Source organism: Sceloporus occidentalis, unplaced genomic scaffold, assembly GCF_023333645.1.
Source record: "Sceloporus occidentalis isolate IW3139 unplaced genomic scaffold, rSceOcc1.0.p SCAF_1, whole genome shotgun sequence".
NCBI classification, from domain to species: Eukaryota; Metazoa; Chordata; class Lepidosauria; order Squamata; family Phrynosomatidae; genus Sceloporus; species Sceloporus occidentalis.
In genome coordinates, this window is record NW_028316981.1 from 230,830,215 (window position 1) to 230,847,817 (window position 17,603).

Consider the following 17,603-nt stretch of genomic DNA (forward strand, 5'->3'; position numbering starts at 1 on the left):
TATATGTGTGCCTGGGAATATGTACCAATTCTAGACCAATGATTCATGACAAACATGATTAGACTCCCTTGTCAGGTAGAACTGTGGTTGTGGAGATAGCTTAAGGGGAAAGTTGTGGGTAGAGAGAAAGTAAAGAAGCCCATCTCGCTTTGCAGTGCTTCTGCTCCATAAATGACTCCTTGCAGATTGTCTCCTGGGGTGAAAAAGTAGCAGCAGATGACATCTAGTTCTGATTTCAGTGGCTCTGCAGTTATAAATAGTATGGTTTCTAACAATTTGTTACAAAAATGATACATCTTACACACGTAGGAGAGGAGATTAAAATGGTAGGTGTAATTGAGAATGTCAGATGTTCAAATCATTCTTCTGCTCCTGCCCAATTTACCTAACGTTTGTGTTAAGCAAGATTCAGTGCTTATTCTAGTAACAAGAAATTTAAGCAATACAAAAAATAGAAATGAGTTCATATTAAATAGAACAAGAGCAAGGAAAGAGGAAGTCTTTCCAAAAGACACACAACCCAGTTGTCCTAGCTTCACTGTTTGCATAGATTCTATTTTATAAATTCCCTTTAGAATGAAATCACTTAGTTCAGTGTCTTCAAACATGCCCTTTGCTTACATTCTCTGGTTCAAAAGTTCCTTTTCTGCAAATATCATTGATTTTAATCTGGTGATTTTCATTTTGCATTCCTCCCTTCTTAGTTCAAGTCAGGATTACGTACACTTCCCCAGTCCAGTTCAATGGCCTTGTTTTAGGGCAAACTTTTTTCTCCATGTTTAGTTACTACTCTGAGCCAGCAGCAAAATTTCAATTTACTTTTAAACAGCAGATACTCTTTAAAAGGCATTATAAGCAATAGGTAGGATATCACGCAAGTCACACTGAGAAATGCTATCACAGGACAAAAATGCTTGTTTGTTCCACATTGTGCCAAGTTATTTTATATGGCTTAAATAACTGACCCTAGAAAGGGCTAGCCTGTAAAAACATCTATACACAGATTAAGAATATATGAATTTTAAGGTCCAAGCATGTACTATAATATAAGCAACCTACTCTAAACAGTGACTGAAAATACAAACTGTGCTCCTTCACAATCTTTTCAATATTTTAGGTACCAATCTGATTATTAAATATAGGATCTATGCTTCTGTTTTTCTTTCTACCCCATTATTTTTCCTCCCTGTTTTTTTGGCTTATGTCTGGAATTTATTTCCCATATGACAAATAGGTTCATCTCCTTGGCAATTTTAAGAGAATATTCAAGACTGTGTACTTCCAACTAGCCTGATTGGCATTTGTATCCCCAGGGTTGGTGTCACCCCAGCATAGTCATTTAGGTTGTCAACCCCAGACTCAGAGCAGCTAGGCCAACAGTTCCTCAGAATCAGATCAGGGATCTATGGAACAGAAAGGCTCTGGTCTACTTGCTACCAACACCATAATCCAGGTGGTTGTGGTCTCCCCACCTTGTTTGCAAGACCCAAATGGGTCCATGCACCATTCAGCAAGGGGGGAGGCCTCCAGGATTATCTCAACAGCATCCCAGCCAGCCTCCTCACAGGGTCAGGTTGGTTGGACTGGAATCTTCCTAGAATCTTCAGTCTCCAGAGGTATCAGTCTACCTGTGGAGATGTGCCTCAGAACAATTCACACTGGAAGGAAGACACCCCCTCTGAGTTGTCACCAGATGCAATGCACACCTCCTGCATCTACTAGAAATGCTCCTACAAATTGGCAGGAACAATTCATTGTATGTTGCCCCACTTTTTCAGCTGCTTTAAAAACGTCCCAGTTTCTTTCACCTCCTTCCACTTTTCTCCTTTGTCCTCAGTTTACTTCAGTTGCTGCAAATGGAGTTCAAAGTGCAAAAGAAGTGTGCACTCAAGTTAGAGGAGGGAGAGGAGAGGTGAGAGCAGAGTCTTGCATTTCTCAATAATGTCAGGCAAAAGCCATTTGCTGCAGGTTCTCCTAACTTGTCTGGTCTTCCTCATTAAAACCTTTTGCCATCTTGACCATACTCTGATGTTGCTTGGCCACATATGTCCTGGTTTTCACTTGTGAAATGTTGGAGGGTATGGGGCTATCTGTCTTTCAGTTGACATCCCTCCTTTGCTTTTCCATCCTTTCTTTTTTGTGCCTTGAAGTTCTGAGGAGAAATGCAACCTGGTCAGGATTCAAATTTGACTGTGGTGTTTAGAGAGATGCAAGCAATTATATCAAAAATAAATATATGCTAGTGTTGCCACATCTGTTAGTACAACACAGTCTAATCACAAATCATTTGAAATGAAGTTGGGGTGAGACTTCATCCTTCCTCCAGCTAGGTAGTAAGCTCATTCCTCATTCCCAATTTGTGTTCCTTGAATCATGGTCTCTTTAGGGAGAGTCCAGAAAGTCAATTCAGTACAAGGAACTCAGCTAGTAATAGTAATAAAATTTATTCGGTCTTTGACCAGTATAGACCTCAGTTACATTTTTGTTGTTGTCGTGTGCCTTCAAGTTGTTCCTGACTTGGAGACCTTAAAGTGAATTTATCACTGAGTATTCTTCACAAGATCTGTTTAGAGGGGGTTTGTCTTTGTCACCCTCTGAGGCTGAGAGAGGTTGACCTTAAATCACTATACCAGACTGGCTCTATTACATTGTACCATATTATTATATATAACATATAATATAATATTTATAACAATTAATATCAAACAGGATATAAAATATATATGAAACATAATTGCCTCACATTTCTAATCTAGTTTTCATTTTGGTGGTGGTGGTAGAAAAATCCCTGCTCTAAAACAGTAGTGAGATTTTTCTTCTTTCTCCTGAACAAGAAATGCTAAAAATGATATCAGACACTGATTGAAAAGAAACATATTTCCATTGCCCTCTTGTATTAAGGCAAGAATAAACTTTTCCGTGGTTAAACTAAAAATTAATTCTAGGTTTTTGCTTTTTGTCTTTGGCGGGTTACAGACGGGCAAAAAGGGGTGTGCTCATGACGTCATGAAGGTCCTTTAGACGGCCCTTACCTGAATGCCGCCATGAACATGCCACCTGCACGCCCCAAGCGGGAAGAAGCGGCATTAAAAAGGTGCCGCTTTTTTCCGCTTCTTTTCTATATACTGCGCAGCTGCGCATCTCCGTCTGTAAGCTGCTGCACCGGTACGCCAGAATTGTTATGCTGCTAATTTAAGTTGCCCATTTAAAGGCTCCAAGTCAGCTGCGTCGCATAATGAGTCGGGGTCCTGGAACATGCGCAGTTTGCACCGAGGCTCTAATTAGAGCGTCAGATGCCATGCAGATGTGGAAGCTGCAGCACAGCTGCACTCTATTTTGATGCTCGTAACCCTAACCCTAGAGCAACATGTACGCATGCGCTGCTAGAATTGTGGAAAGTTTGGAATTTAAAGTGAACCCCTACACACATTCCTGCACCATTTTCACCTAACAATAAAAAAACGCTAAAACTTTAAATATTTACATATGTACAAGGGAGGTGATGGGGGATGGCAGGGGGGCAGCGGTGGCAGCAGCGACAGCTGTGGCTGTGCATTGCAGATTCAGCAAGAGCGCGGGGACCAAAGGAGAGGAGGCATCCATGATGCTGGTGACACTGGCAACGTGCAAGCGGACAAGGATGCCAACACCAGCTGATCACCAGCTGGCAGGAGGCCACCTTTGTTCTTGGGTAGGGCAGGGGAAAAAGTTTAAAGGGGCCTGGGCGCTTTAAATGTGCACATACGCTTTCTGCCACCGGTGCTGACTGCCGCAGCTGCGCAGCTGCGCATCCGCCAGCCGGCAAAAGGAAAAAAAAGCCACGTTTTTGGCCGCCCGTGAGGAAGCTGCCTCTCTCTTTGCAGCATCCTGCGAGGCGGCGGTATGGAAGCTGCGGGTAAGAAACGGCCCCAGGTGAGGCGTCTTCACAACCCCCAGTGCGGAAGCCCCATCCACCTTAGCCACGCTCCCGGGGCGGGCGGTCTGGAGGCTCCGTATTCAGGGGAAGACACCTTCAAGACATCTTCCCCTGCCCGTCTGTAACCCGCCTTTGTTTTGTTTTTGCTCGGAAAATGATAGCATCACACAATTAATCAGTGTTCCAGTTATTGTTTGTTTATAATAGCATTAGCATTGCATTGGCTATTTTGTAGAAAGCACACTGACTCCCCTAATGCATTAGATACTTGGAAAAGGATATTTCAAACTAATTTATTCTGACTTTTTATTTTTCATTGTATTATTCAGGAGAACTAAAAACCAACCATCCATTTTTTTTTCTAATTCAGAAAATAAGCTTACAGTCATAATATGAGGGAATTTCAGAATGATATGGATAAATCAACAATTACATGTGATTTCTAGTATAACATTATTTTATAAAATGTTGTATGCCATACCATATGAATTATGAATTCACAAGGTGATAGAGAGCACAGTCGCAATCCTATATCCACTTACCTGGAAGAAGGCTTCACTGAACTCAGAGAAACCTACTTCTTAGCAGATGTGTATAGGATGGTGCTACTGTGATCCAATTTCTAGGAAATGTATAGCAATAAGTATGTATAGAGTTCTTAAAGCTACATGAAACCTTGTAGGAGCAAAACTGGGATGAACTGCTCTCACATGTGCAACTGGAAAAAATATCATTTTCCTTAACAGCTTTGTTGTGATAAATAGGTTAAGATTATTTCATTATGTGTTGTAGTGATTATGATTCTCCTGTTTCCTAATACAAAAGCTTTCTGGATGGGATAATTCTAGGCTTTGGGAATCCTTAGTATTGTGGTCATTGATGGGGCCCACAGCTACACCACTGTCCTCCTCCAGTGGGCTTAACCAACTGTGGTGCTCCTCCAGTTGTCATGGGAAGGTCTCAGTACCTTGGGAACAATATCCATAGCATTGTGTAAAATTCAGATGGTGGGGCCTAAAGCTAACCATACCAAAAAATTAAAAGTGGGCTCACTGTAGGCAAAACTGCTCCCTTTTGCTGATTCATATTTAGTTGTGATCCCATCAGTTCTGGAGGTTTGCTTAGACAGTTGTGTTTTCTTCACCCAAGTGGTGTCCATGATCCATGTTACTTGCAATTTCCTTTAAAGATTATCACACCAGCACTGACTTTCTCTCAGTCGGCTCTCAAACTTAGAGGAAGTGTGTGTGTGTGTGTGTGAAAGCCTGGTGTGTCTCCTCATCCTCAAGGAACCATCAGCTCCCTCTAGCTTCACTGAATTGCTGCAGGAGAGGGAATTTCCTCTGAACGCAAAGTTTCCATTCAGAAGAAATTCCCTCTCCCTGAACAATTCAGTGACGCTAGAGGGAGCCGACAATTCCCTGACACTGAGGAAGTGCACCAGGCTTTCACACATGCACACTTTCTCAACGTTTGAGATCCAGTTGAGAGATGGTAAGTGCTGGTGTGATAATCTACTTTGTCCCCACCACAGGCAATTGTTTTGCTATTGGAATACAGCATTTCCCTGTCCTTCTGGTAGTCAGTGCTGCTGCCTGCCCCATTTTGAAAGGTTGGGGGCACTTCTGTGACACCTTTCCTCCTTATGGAGAGGGAATGAAGATAACTGGTTGCTTTTTTTCTCCCTCACTTTAGAAAGGGACAGTCAATAAGAAGGGGGGGAATGTTTTTATAGTCTACCAGTGGTGTGGTGTAGTGCTTCTCTATTTATTTGGACACCATCTCCTCCTTTTTTCTTATCCCATTGGCTTGGTTGTGTTCATTCTACTACTGATTTTCCTTCAGGAGTCACTTGTGTGAGCTGACATCTTCTCTGTTGTTAGATATCACTCTCCTCCATTGGCTGCATGGTTGTGTTGCTCCCCACCATTTCCCCATCTTTTCTAGCCTTGGTAATTGTTCTTGTTCTGTGCTGCTAATACTTTTACTCATTTGATCACCCTCTTCATTATCCTGTCAGCTGTAGGGAGTGAATGTAATTGGGGAAATCAGCCAATAAACTGGTTGTTGTGCATGGAGTGATCTCTGCAATAACTATCCCTGTCTATTGTCTCCATCTGCCATTTTCTGCAGCATTTTTTAAGATTTCAGCCTAGGTTTATCCAGTTACTATATTTGGGCTAATGTAGGAATTGCAGGGAGCTATCAGAATTAGCTGAAGATAACCTCCTATTTCACTGTGCATGCCGTGCCATTGGGTGACTGGCTTTCCTCTTATTTTATGGGTAAGCTGGCTGTTTTAAACAAGTTAATTTGACTTGAGCTATTTTTTATTATTTTAAATTTGGCCAATTGGACTTGTGTTTGTTGAATTATTTTATATCTCTGAAGTTTTCCTGAGTCAACTTTCATTTGGCATTATGTGGCACAGTGTAGTCTAGGTGACTGCAAATTCAGACTTTCTAACAGACAAGTTTGAGCGATAATGCGATGATAGATTTGTCCACCTAAGCGTGTCATAGCAATCCATCAAAGGAATCTTAAGGAACTCTTAGAAGGACTGACAGGTGAATTCAAGACCTTTCCTTTGTGCACAAAACTGGAGGATTCAGTTGTAGCAAGACAGTAGGTGGGCAGGAAGGAGCAGCCAGAAGTTGCTCCGAGCCCAGTCACTACAGACCCATGACAAACACACACCGTGGCCCCAAATAGGAGTGGAAAAGATCCTCTCCTTTGGGGGCTGGATTTGAGTTGCCTTAGGTGGCCCTGGAGCAGCTTCCAGGTGCTGCAGGGGCATGCATTGTGTAAGTGCTATGCCTCAGGAGTGGCTGGAAGCTGCCCTTATCTGCCCATCTGTTTTGGGCCATAGTCTCACAGACACCTTTGCGTGTGGGTATCTCATCCACAAATTCCCACAATGCTTAATGTTAGCATAGCTAACTGCTTTCCATGTTAACATAAATAAAATTAAGCCCATGTTTAAACTCATATTTGTTGTCCTCTCTTTATACCCGATTTAGGGAGCAAATGAAGATGTATGCAACTAAAATAAAAACCTACAGTCATTTATATAAATGATGTATATGTCCTTTTGAAATGTGAATTTGCTTATGTTGCATATTTGTGCCACATTTATGCATAATACTGCCTCCTCTGCCCAGACCAAATATTGTATGGATCATACTATAGAATCATAGAGATGGATGAGACCGCAAGGGCCATCCAGTCCAACCTCATTCTGCCATGCAGGAAATCTGAATCAAAGCATCCCCAACAGATGGCCATCCAGCCTCTATTTAAGACCTCCAAGGAATGAGACTCCATTACACTCCGAGGGAGTTTGTTGCACTGTCAAACTGCCCTTACTGTCAGGAAGTTCCTCCTAATGTTGAACTGGAATAGAGATTACTGTTTATATCAAGGCCTTATAATATAGTGTATTTTTCCTCCCTATGAACCAAAATATAATGTTTTCAAAATGCAGAACTCAATTTGAAAGAAAATGCCTTGCAAACAGCACCTATTTGTCCCTTCTTTGGTCTGGAATCTGAACTTAATTTTTAAATACACTAAGTATATAAAGCTACTTCAGAAATACAGTTATGTTTATTAAAAAAAATAACAGTCATCATAATTCCTAATTTTTAGGCTCCATTACCTGGAGGAGGTTCCAGAATGCAGTCTAATAGAACTAATGTCCTTCCTGTACCCTATGGAATAATTGAATGAATGCAGTAAAGAATCAAGGATGCTTAAATAAAATGCTCGATAAAGGCTGCTGAGCAAAGAAAATGATGAAGTTTATGAACATGGTGAAGAAGGCATCTAGTTACTGGAAGAAATAGCTTGAATTTTCAAGACAGGTTATTCAAAACATAGTGTCTTTTAGTTTGTATGGACATAAATAAGCAGTATAGGTAATTATATAAAATATGTTTTTATTTTGTAATGACACAGTTCTTTTTTATTAATGTTATTATTAACATTGACAATTGGGCATAACAACACTATTTGGAACATATACTCAACAAAATTATTCCAATGCATCCGGGGGGGAAGACATTGAAAATTACATGGTTAAAGTCTAGATTATTTTTAAAAATCTATGGCGCATTACAGACCGCCCGTTTGGGGCAGCCTGAAAGCGGCCCTTTCTCTGCTGTATCGGGGCCTCACCTGCCACAACGGCAGCCTCCGAGGCCCCGATCCGCCGCTTTCCAGGCCGTGGGGAAGCGGCAAAGGGCCGCTTCCCCACGGCCTGGAAAGCGGTGTCCTTGGGGCTTCAAGCCGCAAGGACACCCGGCAACGGGCACCGCCATTTTGTACGGACTGGGTCCGTACTAGGGTTAGGGGCGTCAGGAAGTGATGCCCCTTTCTAACCCTAGTACGTCTCCAGGACGTACTTTTATGCCCGTTTGTAACGAGCCTGTCTATTCTATGATTCTATTCCAATTAAACCTGGAGGTTTGGTGGTGTAGAAAATGGGATTCTCTTTTAATGGAAAAACCTTCTGATAGAATGACCCTCCCCCCCATGGAAATGGTATATCATTTAAAGAAATATTATTTCCCTTTTTGGCTTTTTAAAATTTCACTTCATATTTAAGTCTGTTACCAGGAAACCATATACACTTCTGTATGATTTTGAACTTTATTGTGTGCAGTGACCACAATGCTTTGGTTACTGAGAAGTACAGAAGTATATTAAAGAGGTAATAAGAAATTCTGTGGATCTGTATTCACAAGATCACATCCTCACTGACAAACCTAGAGTGCCTCTTTTTGTTTATGAAATTGTGATGAATGCTATATATTCATATCATACATTTTAAAGTTGCACATGTTTCAGAGCTAAAACTTGAGATATTTATTTTCTTCCTAGCCTAGTTTTATTTTATTTCCTTTTGCTGTTGTGCAAAAGCTTTTTGAGATTTTATAATTCTACATAAAATGAGCAAAACTTTAACCTATCACAAGTGCATTATATAAAGTAGTGTGTTGCAACATGCAGATCAGTAAACTTGCTGTACTAGAGGCATATTTTTGTTCAGTAATGGGATTACTAAACCTCACTTAACAGTGAACACTGTTTGAAAATGTTTGAAATTGGCAAGTCGAAATACTGAACCTTAGGCAGAGATAAAGTCTGTGGCTCTTCCCTTATTACAAAATGGTTTGCCTACCGACCTTTCATGTATGTTAGCAATTCAAACCAATCAAGTTTCTTAATAAACCGAAAGGGCTTCAGCATATTATTGAAATCATATTTAATGAAATGACCAGCGAAACTTGGCCGGATACAAAGAATGTATTTGAGTAGGAAGTCATAGTACAGTGGGCTCTTGGTATCCGCTGGGGTTTGGTTCCAGGGCCCCCCGTGGATAACAAAATCCATGGATGCTCAAGTCCCAATAAATACAATGGCACAGTAAAATGGTATCCCTTATATAAAATGGAAAATCAAGGTTTGTTATTTGGAATGTATATGTTTTTGGAATATTTTCAAGCAGTAGATGTTTGTATCCATGGATTAAAAAAAATCTGTGGATAAGGAGGGCTGATTGTACCACTAGTAGTAGTATTTCCTAGGTATGAGGGTGTGTGTATGTGTCCATTCCTAGTTCCAAGATGAGCAGTATAGTATTTTGAAGGTTAACAGAATTGTATTGACTGTAATATAGTTTCCAGCTGTTTTAATCCTTGTTTCAAAGTTCATTGCAAATTGATTTTCATAAGACAAGTGTGTTTTTCCCTCACTGGAAAAGACACTTCTAGAAACCAAATTGACAGAAGAAATGTTTCCTCTTACAACCAAGCAAACAGCAAGAGCTCAGAAGGGATACATCAGGTTGTGCCATAAAATTGACATATCTTGTCAGTTCTTCAGTGCTTGCTAGAAATGATTGCTCTCTCATTTTGCACCTGTGTTTTTGACTTCTGGTTTTTTCAGAGCCACTATATAGATCATTTGTTGCATTTATCTACTTAGCTAGTATTTTCTTGAAGACTTCCAAGAAATATACATTTAAATTCCAATGCCTCAGGAAGCAATAGTACTTTACACCACAGCATTATTTCATTTGTCATGTAGCCTTGATGGCATATGTGTATGTTTGTGTATTTTTCCACAGGAGTGATTGCTCTACTGATTTATTCCTTGAATAAATTCATTACCACTTTTGCTTGTTTTAAAGTTTTGACATAATCTTGAAGGATTTAATATGAAAGAAGAAAGTTCTAGTAATATTAGTAGCACTTTTACTACTAGCAGTATTGATAAAATATGGATATCCCCAGTGTTTGGAAACAAATAGTTAATTAAGTTGCTACATTATTAATTTGTTAGACTTTCCATAATATGGAAAATTTCATGGCATATTTCAATAGATGTCCAAACTAACATTCAGATTAATCTCATTGTGAAATTAATGATATGTAATTATAATTTGTTAGGTTGGGTACCTCTCCCAGATTTACAGTATATGACTCTGTTTCTAGGGTCCAAAATACACTGCAGAAATAATCCAGTTTGAGACTGCTTTAACTGGCCTGACTCAATCCTAGGGAATGCTGGGAACTGTAGTTCTGTCAGAGCGCTCTGGTGCCATGATAAACTACAGTTCCCAGGATTCCCTAGCATGGAGCCAGGGCAGTTAAAGCACCCTGGATTATAATCAAACTGGATTATTTCTACAGTATTTTTGCATCTGGGCAGGCCTGTTCTGTAATGGTTTTCTTTGAGAAGAAGACAAGGGGCACAGAGAACATCTGGAACACAGGAGCAAGAGAAAGGGCAGGGAATTAGTAGAAGAGCTGGGATCAAGGAACATATGGAAAAGAATGGAAAAGAAGAAAAAACAAGATTTCTGGCCTAGGATGGAAGAATGTAATTGGGGTGTGGGGAAGAGATTTGTGTGCTTCCTTCTCTCTCAAGTCACCATGAGACTTTCAGAATGTCAGGTGCTTTTGCCTATAGGGGTGATGTTGGCGTTTTATAGGAGGCATTGTGACTCTCTTACAGTCTCCTTCATTATTGATAGTCTGATTTTTATTTCATATCATTGTATGGGAGTCAACGTTGTCATTTATTATTTGGGGTGGACTGCGATTAACCCCTTTGTAATTATTTAATGTGTTTATTATTGCTGACATGGTTATCAATTTAATTTTAAAACTTAACATTACAGTCTCTGACATCCTATACTAAGTCTTTTGATTATAATAAAGGTAGACTGACTTTAGCACTTCAAAAACATTAAAGCGAAGATGGGAGATGGGAGATATTTAATATAGCAGAATATAGTGTAGAATAGTAGACTAAGATCCAAAACACACTGCAGAAATAATCCAGTTTGAGACTTCTTTAAGTGCTCTAGTTCAGTGCTAGGGAATCCTGGGAATTATAGTTTATTGTGGAATCAGAGCTCCGTGGCAGAGAAGGCTAAATGTCTCACAAAACTACAGTTCACAGAATTCCTCAGCATTGAGCCAGGACAGTTAAAGTGGTCTTTAGCAATATTATTTCTGTAATATGTTTTGGACCTAAACAAGCCAGTGCAAAAGATGAATACGAAATAGTTGCTAAGCAAAAGTAGGAAGTTAGAGGAGATGAAATGTAGGGAGTGTGACATCTCTCAAAGAAGATTGGCATCATCTCTCAAAAATGTATTTTTGTAATATGGATACTCCAGAAAGAATGAAAGGTCAAGATTGAAAACAGAAGGGCTTTACACAAAACTGGTTGTTGAGAGAGAGAGGTGGTAAATTCATATTATAAGGACAGAGCTTGGAAAAAAATACTTTTCAACTCCAATTCCCACAATCCTCAACACAACATGGCCAGTGGATTATGGGACATGGAATCCCCCCTCCCAAATAACCTTTCCCAACGCTTTGATTATGATGAACTGGGGAAAGAGTAGAAATACTGAACAAGGTAGGAATGAAAAAAGTAACTTGAGAATTTTGCTACCACTGGGAAGCAAGTGGCGACACTGTTCTATTCCAGGAGCCATAGTTGTAATCAGCAGTTTGCTTGTTTGTTTGCTACGCTTGTATTTTTTTGTTTCTGAAAGGCCACTGAGAAATTAGCTAGAAACTGCCACAATCTTGTTAATAAACAATCATCCTTATCAGTTACTTCTTAATTAGAAGGCAACTAGGCAAGAGAATCACAGAAGAATCAGTACTGGCTTGTTTCAGAAATTCTAATGCTTGAGATTGTTTGGAGACTTGTCTCGAGCACATTAATAATTTGCATCAGCCACAGCTAGGATTCAGGGCATTCAGCCCAGTTGCGTCCACTGTCCCTACAAGAATTGTAGTGATAATGAGAAAGTCAGGAAATTACCACGAATCTACAGAAACCTTGACTCAGTCAGTAAACAACACATAAGGTCATGTATACCAAAATGAAGCTGAAAAAGGTGAGACGTGGACCTAAATAATACCACAAATGCAAATAGGGCTTACTAATACATTGAAATTAATAACTGGATAAATAGATAGAAGAGTAAGAGATCTGGGTTCTTTTTTTAAAAAAAAAAGGTATGGGAGCTATAAACACATTCTTCTAGAACTGGTGCGTCCAATGCAGCATCAGCAATTGAAAAATGAGGGGAAAATAACCATATTATTGCAATTCCAGAAGGCCACAGTTGACTGTCCTCTAACATAGTAGAGATGTGCACCTTCATTTATTTCATACCCCCCAGGTATAAACATACAATTTCAGTGTTTCTTTCCTTGCTGGGTATGAGGGGTTCTGAACAATTTTCAAGCATTACTTGGAAAAAATGTCTTTTCTGTGCAAAAAAACAATATTGTTGTATACACTGTTTCTTTATTCAGTATTTTTTGTGTGTGTGTGCAGAAAATACATTTTGTTCCCCACATGTTTGCTAGGCATAAAAATCATTCATTTTTGCACAAAGAAAATTTCCCCAATTAAGTCTTCAGTGGCAAAGAATATTGCAAATATTCCCCTTTTTCTTGATAGAGTGACTCAAGTGTGAAGATACCTTTTATTTCACTGAGAATGTGAATATTATTCGGTATTCTTTACATCCCTAGTTCACAGGGACTTGAAATCCAAGCTGTTCTACAGTGATATCCTCTGGAATTTTGTGACCTAATGTGAGCTACCATCAGCAATATATTTTTCCCCTATGTCAAGGAAATGCAACATGGGACATGCAGTTATAGAAATAAAATATGTATGTGAGAGTCAGAATGACTAAGCATGAACAATTAAGAAATCACACAGGTGTAAAGGATGATATAATTTAGAAGTCTTGGGAGCCAAGGACAAAATTAAGGAATGTACATTGGTAACACCTGAGACTTGTTACTTGTACAAGGTGATCAGATGATGTTCATGGGTTGGACTTGAGTATGGGATGAACAAAAGTCAACCAATCATTGTGAATGTACACACCCACTGGGTGGTAATTGTCTAGTGGGTGGTAACAAACATTTGCTATAATAATTGCCAGTTTTGCTAATGTAACTTGTGGGTAGTTGAGGAGTATTGGTAGAGTGTAGAGATATTGTGGATTGTTGGGCATATAGAGATAGTAACTATATATAGTAGAATAAAGTAGATCTTTTATCTAAGACTACTGAGTTGTGTTGGTGTCTTGAGTGAAGATACAAGAACCAGCAGAATCCTGATGGTGTTTGGAGACATCTGAAGAAGAAGAGTGAGAAGGCTTGGAGAAGATTGTCAGGGTCTTCAGCCTATTCTCAGAAAACTCTGCTGCTTTGGGAGAAAGCATTAACCACTGGCCAAAGCTGGTCAGCTCAGCTTCAATAACTAGGTGGTGAGTTACAGCCTGAGGTGTAGAGCAACAACTCCCATCATCCCTGACACTTGATGCTAGCATAAGTTGGGTTTTCAGGACTGCCTGCCACCCCACTTTTACCCCACTGGAAAGGTGTTTGTGCTGCCACCATTATAACTCTTGCTAGTCCACAGACATGGGATTGGGAAAGGGATTGGCATCATAAACACCTTTTCATTGGGAAAAGGAAGGGGTGGTTATTACTGATTTCCCCTCAGCATGCAACTCTGTGTATTCCTAAATATCTGATCCTTCTTTTCACAACAACAGCACTGAAATGAGTGAAAGGCATGGATGAAAAAGGCCTCATCCACCCAGGGCAGTGGTTAGTGGCAGGGCTGGCTTCAAAAGTTATTACTTTGCAGTTCATACCCTTTCAATATTTTGGCCCTGGAGAAAGGTAGCTGAGAGAGTGAAAGTACTGTGAAGAAAGGATGAAAAAATCAAGGGGGTGACTTTCTTTCACTCAATTTCCTTGGCACTTTCCTTCTTTTTAAAAAAAAAAAAAAAACGTTATAAAACTGCTAAGACAGTTTTTCACACAGGACATCTTATTTGGGCAAAATGGGAAGAAAGCAAGTAGACCAGTCACTTATACCTTGAAAACCATGACAACCCACAAGACAAACATATTCACAAATGAATTTCATATAAGTGTTTCACTGTTTGGTCAAGGAAACAGAAAAACCAACCAATAAGCAATATGCAACATTAAGTGGTGTGGCACAAACCACTATCAATTACTAATCTGGAAGAACCATGTTTTTCTTTAAGACTTAAATCAGCTGTTTCTGTAATTTTTTGAATTGGATACTAATTGGTGATGTTTAAAACATTTACTATCACTTTATATTTGCTTCCTTGAAAATTCCTGTGATTAAAATGTGAGGAAAATGTTTTAAATAAGCACACACAACCCTATTACTGTAACTGCTGTCTTATGTTGACTTTTTCAGTTTTGTGCTATTCAGCATTTTCTTCAAATTTCTGTGTCACACTGACAAATATTTTCTGGTTTTTTTAATTATTATTATTTATTTCAGGTCTCAGGGTGGAGAATTCAGGACCGAATCAAAATCTACACACTCAGGGTAAGATGTGCTACATTTTTGCTGTGATGCAATTAGTAAGTTTAGAAACCATATTCCTGTGGATTTGGTTCATTGCTCAGTGACTGAGAATAGACATGTTTTGCTATCTGAACATATTTTTGGGGTACTGGGGAAGAGGTGGCATGTTTGAAGGCAGATGGTTTACTCTAAGAAGAAGAAAAATCACCCTCATTTCTATATAGTATTATTGCAACGTTATGTTTCCCTAGTAATTCTACCTGCTACCCTTCTTTTATTGATAAATGTTTTTCATAGCCTGTATTTTGTGGTAACTTACATGGTTGTTTTAAAAAACTTGACTGTGTTAAGTCAAATCTTGTTCACTATTGTGAAGCAATCATTTTAAAACCAAGTGATACTCTTTTCGGAGTTTCTAGTCCTATAGTTTTGGAACTGATAACATTTTAAAACACAATTGAGATATAGTTGATTATAAAAATAGCAGATGCCATCATTGAAGTAAATATAATTTGTAGAAACTGGAAGCCTCATCAAAAGAGATTTTATGAAGATATATTTCATGAAAATATTTTTAGAGGCTACCAGAAGGAGAAAGCATTATTTGTGTTGTCACCTCTGTTGCTTCCAAAATGGTTTTAATAACCAAACTATAATGTCATACCTCCAGGAAATGAAGTTGTGCAGCCATTTCAATGAATCAAAATTATGTCAATCTTGTTGGGACAACTGCTGGATTTTTTTTAAACAACTTACTTATTGCATAAGATATAAACTGTAATATGCATGTTTGCATAGAAGTACGTCATACTAAGTTCAGTGGAACATACAATAATTGTATGTAGGGATCCAGTCTACTGAAGTTTTAAAGTAAATGAAGTAACTGTTAAAGCTGGATTGACAACCTTAGTGTTGTTTTCAAAATGTACTGTAGGGTTTTAAATTGTTCTGTAGGATTACGGGTAATAAACTCAAGTGCTTGTTTATACAAAGAGATGCTCTAGTTAGCATTCCACTGAGATAAAGCTTATAAGGTAGCATCATTTGTATTACACAAATTAGCTGTCATACAGAGCACATTTGGGCAGACAACAACCCCCCTGAAGAGCAGAAACCCAAGCCCAGAGGAACCAACCTGTCAGCTCTGTTTTGAGGTTTTGTAGACTGTGTGAAAACTGCAGTATCAAATATATTCTAGGAAAAAGTGACGTGCCTAACCACTCCTATTCCCTGGAAAAAGCAACCGAAATTCTTTAGAGCTATACGTTTGAGTAGCATAAGATAAATATTTATGAAAGCGGCTGGTGAAACTAAGGGGTTTCTACAAACATGTGACGTATGTCTAAAAAACATTGTCCTTGTGATGTTGAACTTGTAGATCTTGCTTTCTGTTGAAATATCATTTTTTCTGAATGTTAGGGTGGAGAGCTTATTGTTAGGTCACTGTGTGGAGACATATTGTGGAAGGATGTAAGAGGGTTAGTTGGATATTACATGAGAAGTGTGTGTGCAAGAGAGTTCAGATCTGTAGAGACTACTCCAATATGTCTGCCTAGCTGTCTTGTATTCATGTTTGCCACCCTACCCACGGATCATAGAATTTGCCCAATGATCATATGTGTCTGGAGTGGTCCTGGCTTGGAGTGGTTTTTATTGCCTACTTTCTTTGTCAGCAGTTCCAAACTGGGGTCTCCAGATGTTGCTGGATTACAGTTTCCTGAATCTCCCCATTTTTTCCTGAGTTTTCTGGAAACTGAAGTCCAGTAACATATGGGGACCCAGATTTGGGAAACATTGCCCTATCAGAGGAGAAAAGAATAGTCACAGATGGTTGACTTAATGGATTACGTGGACATTGCAGTTTCACAAACAATATAAACAGGCTGATAAATTGTCACAGGTTATGCCAGTTGTGGATAGAATGAATCTGAATTATATTTTGGAAGCAAAGAAAGCTTAATAGCAAAAAACAATTTTGGGAATTTTTGAGTGGGGATGAAAATTGCACTCATCTCCAAGGAAATTCAGTGAAGGTCATACAAAATAGTATTGTTTGCTGAAGTAACTAATGATTCTGGAATGATTTAGCATCACCAGTTGTGTTGTCTCTGTCATTACTACTGTGCTATATGCTTTCAAAAGTACAGGATGACAAAGAAATTCTGCTTTTTAAAAAGGCAGATGAACTTGGCATTCTCCTGTTTCACTATTTTAGAACTCAAATTTCTCTCTTTATAATAAAATGGTGCATAGAATGACTGCATTAGGTTAATTCCTAGATTATAGGATACAGCTGAAATGAAAAGGTTTCAAAACTTTAATTTTATGTAGTCTAGGAAGAGAAAAAAGATGTTTAAATGGAACAAATCTAATTCAATTATATAAACTTTAAATGGAAGTACTTGATAATGTCAGAAAGATTAGCTTCTTCTAGGACAGGATAAATGATGAGTCTATGAAGCAAAAGACAGCTCCAACATTTAAATTCAAAAGAGCACCAAGAAGTTCTTTGTATAAACTGGCAAAAATATAGTAAAGTCTTACAGGTACCATTTCTCTAGCAAGTTTAAGTACTTTTCAGCTATTCAATAAAAACAGTGTATGGCTGGTCATTATAGACCATCAGGCAGCTGATGATAAATATTCCAGACTTAGCAATTAAAATATGTGTTATATTTTCTATAATTTATTTTTAAAAAATGGTTGCATTTAAATAACTGATGAAAATAGGGGATAAATCAACTATATGTAGTTGGATATGTATAATTAGTTAGTA

At 38.8% G+C, this 17,603-nt stretch overlaps 1 protein-coding gene across 11 annotated transcripts in view; it reads left to right on the forward strand.

Moving 5' to 3' along the window:
* PTPRD (protein tyrosine phosphatase receptor type D) overlaps window positions 1-17,603 on the forward strand; it is a 1,452,104-nt gene that overhangs the window by 584,958 nt on the left and 849,543 nt on the right. For all 11 annotated transcript variants that reach the window (XM_089489811.1, XM_089489739.1, XM_089489757.1 and 8 more), the window contains exon 6: window positions 14,801-14,848. The gene's annotated coding sequence lies outside the window, so the exon portion shown is untranslated. The remainder of the gene's footprint in view (window positions 1-14,800; window positions 14,849-17,603) is intronic.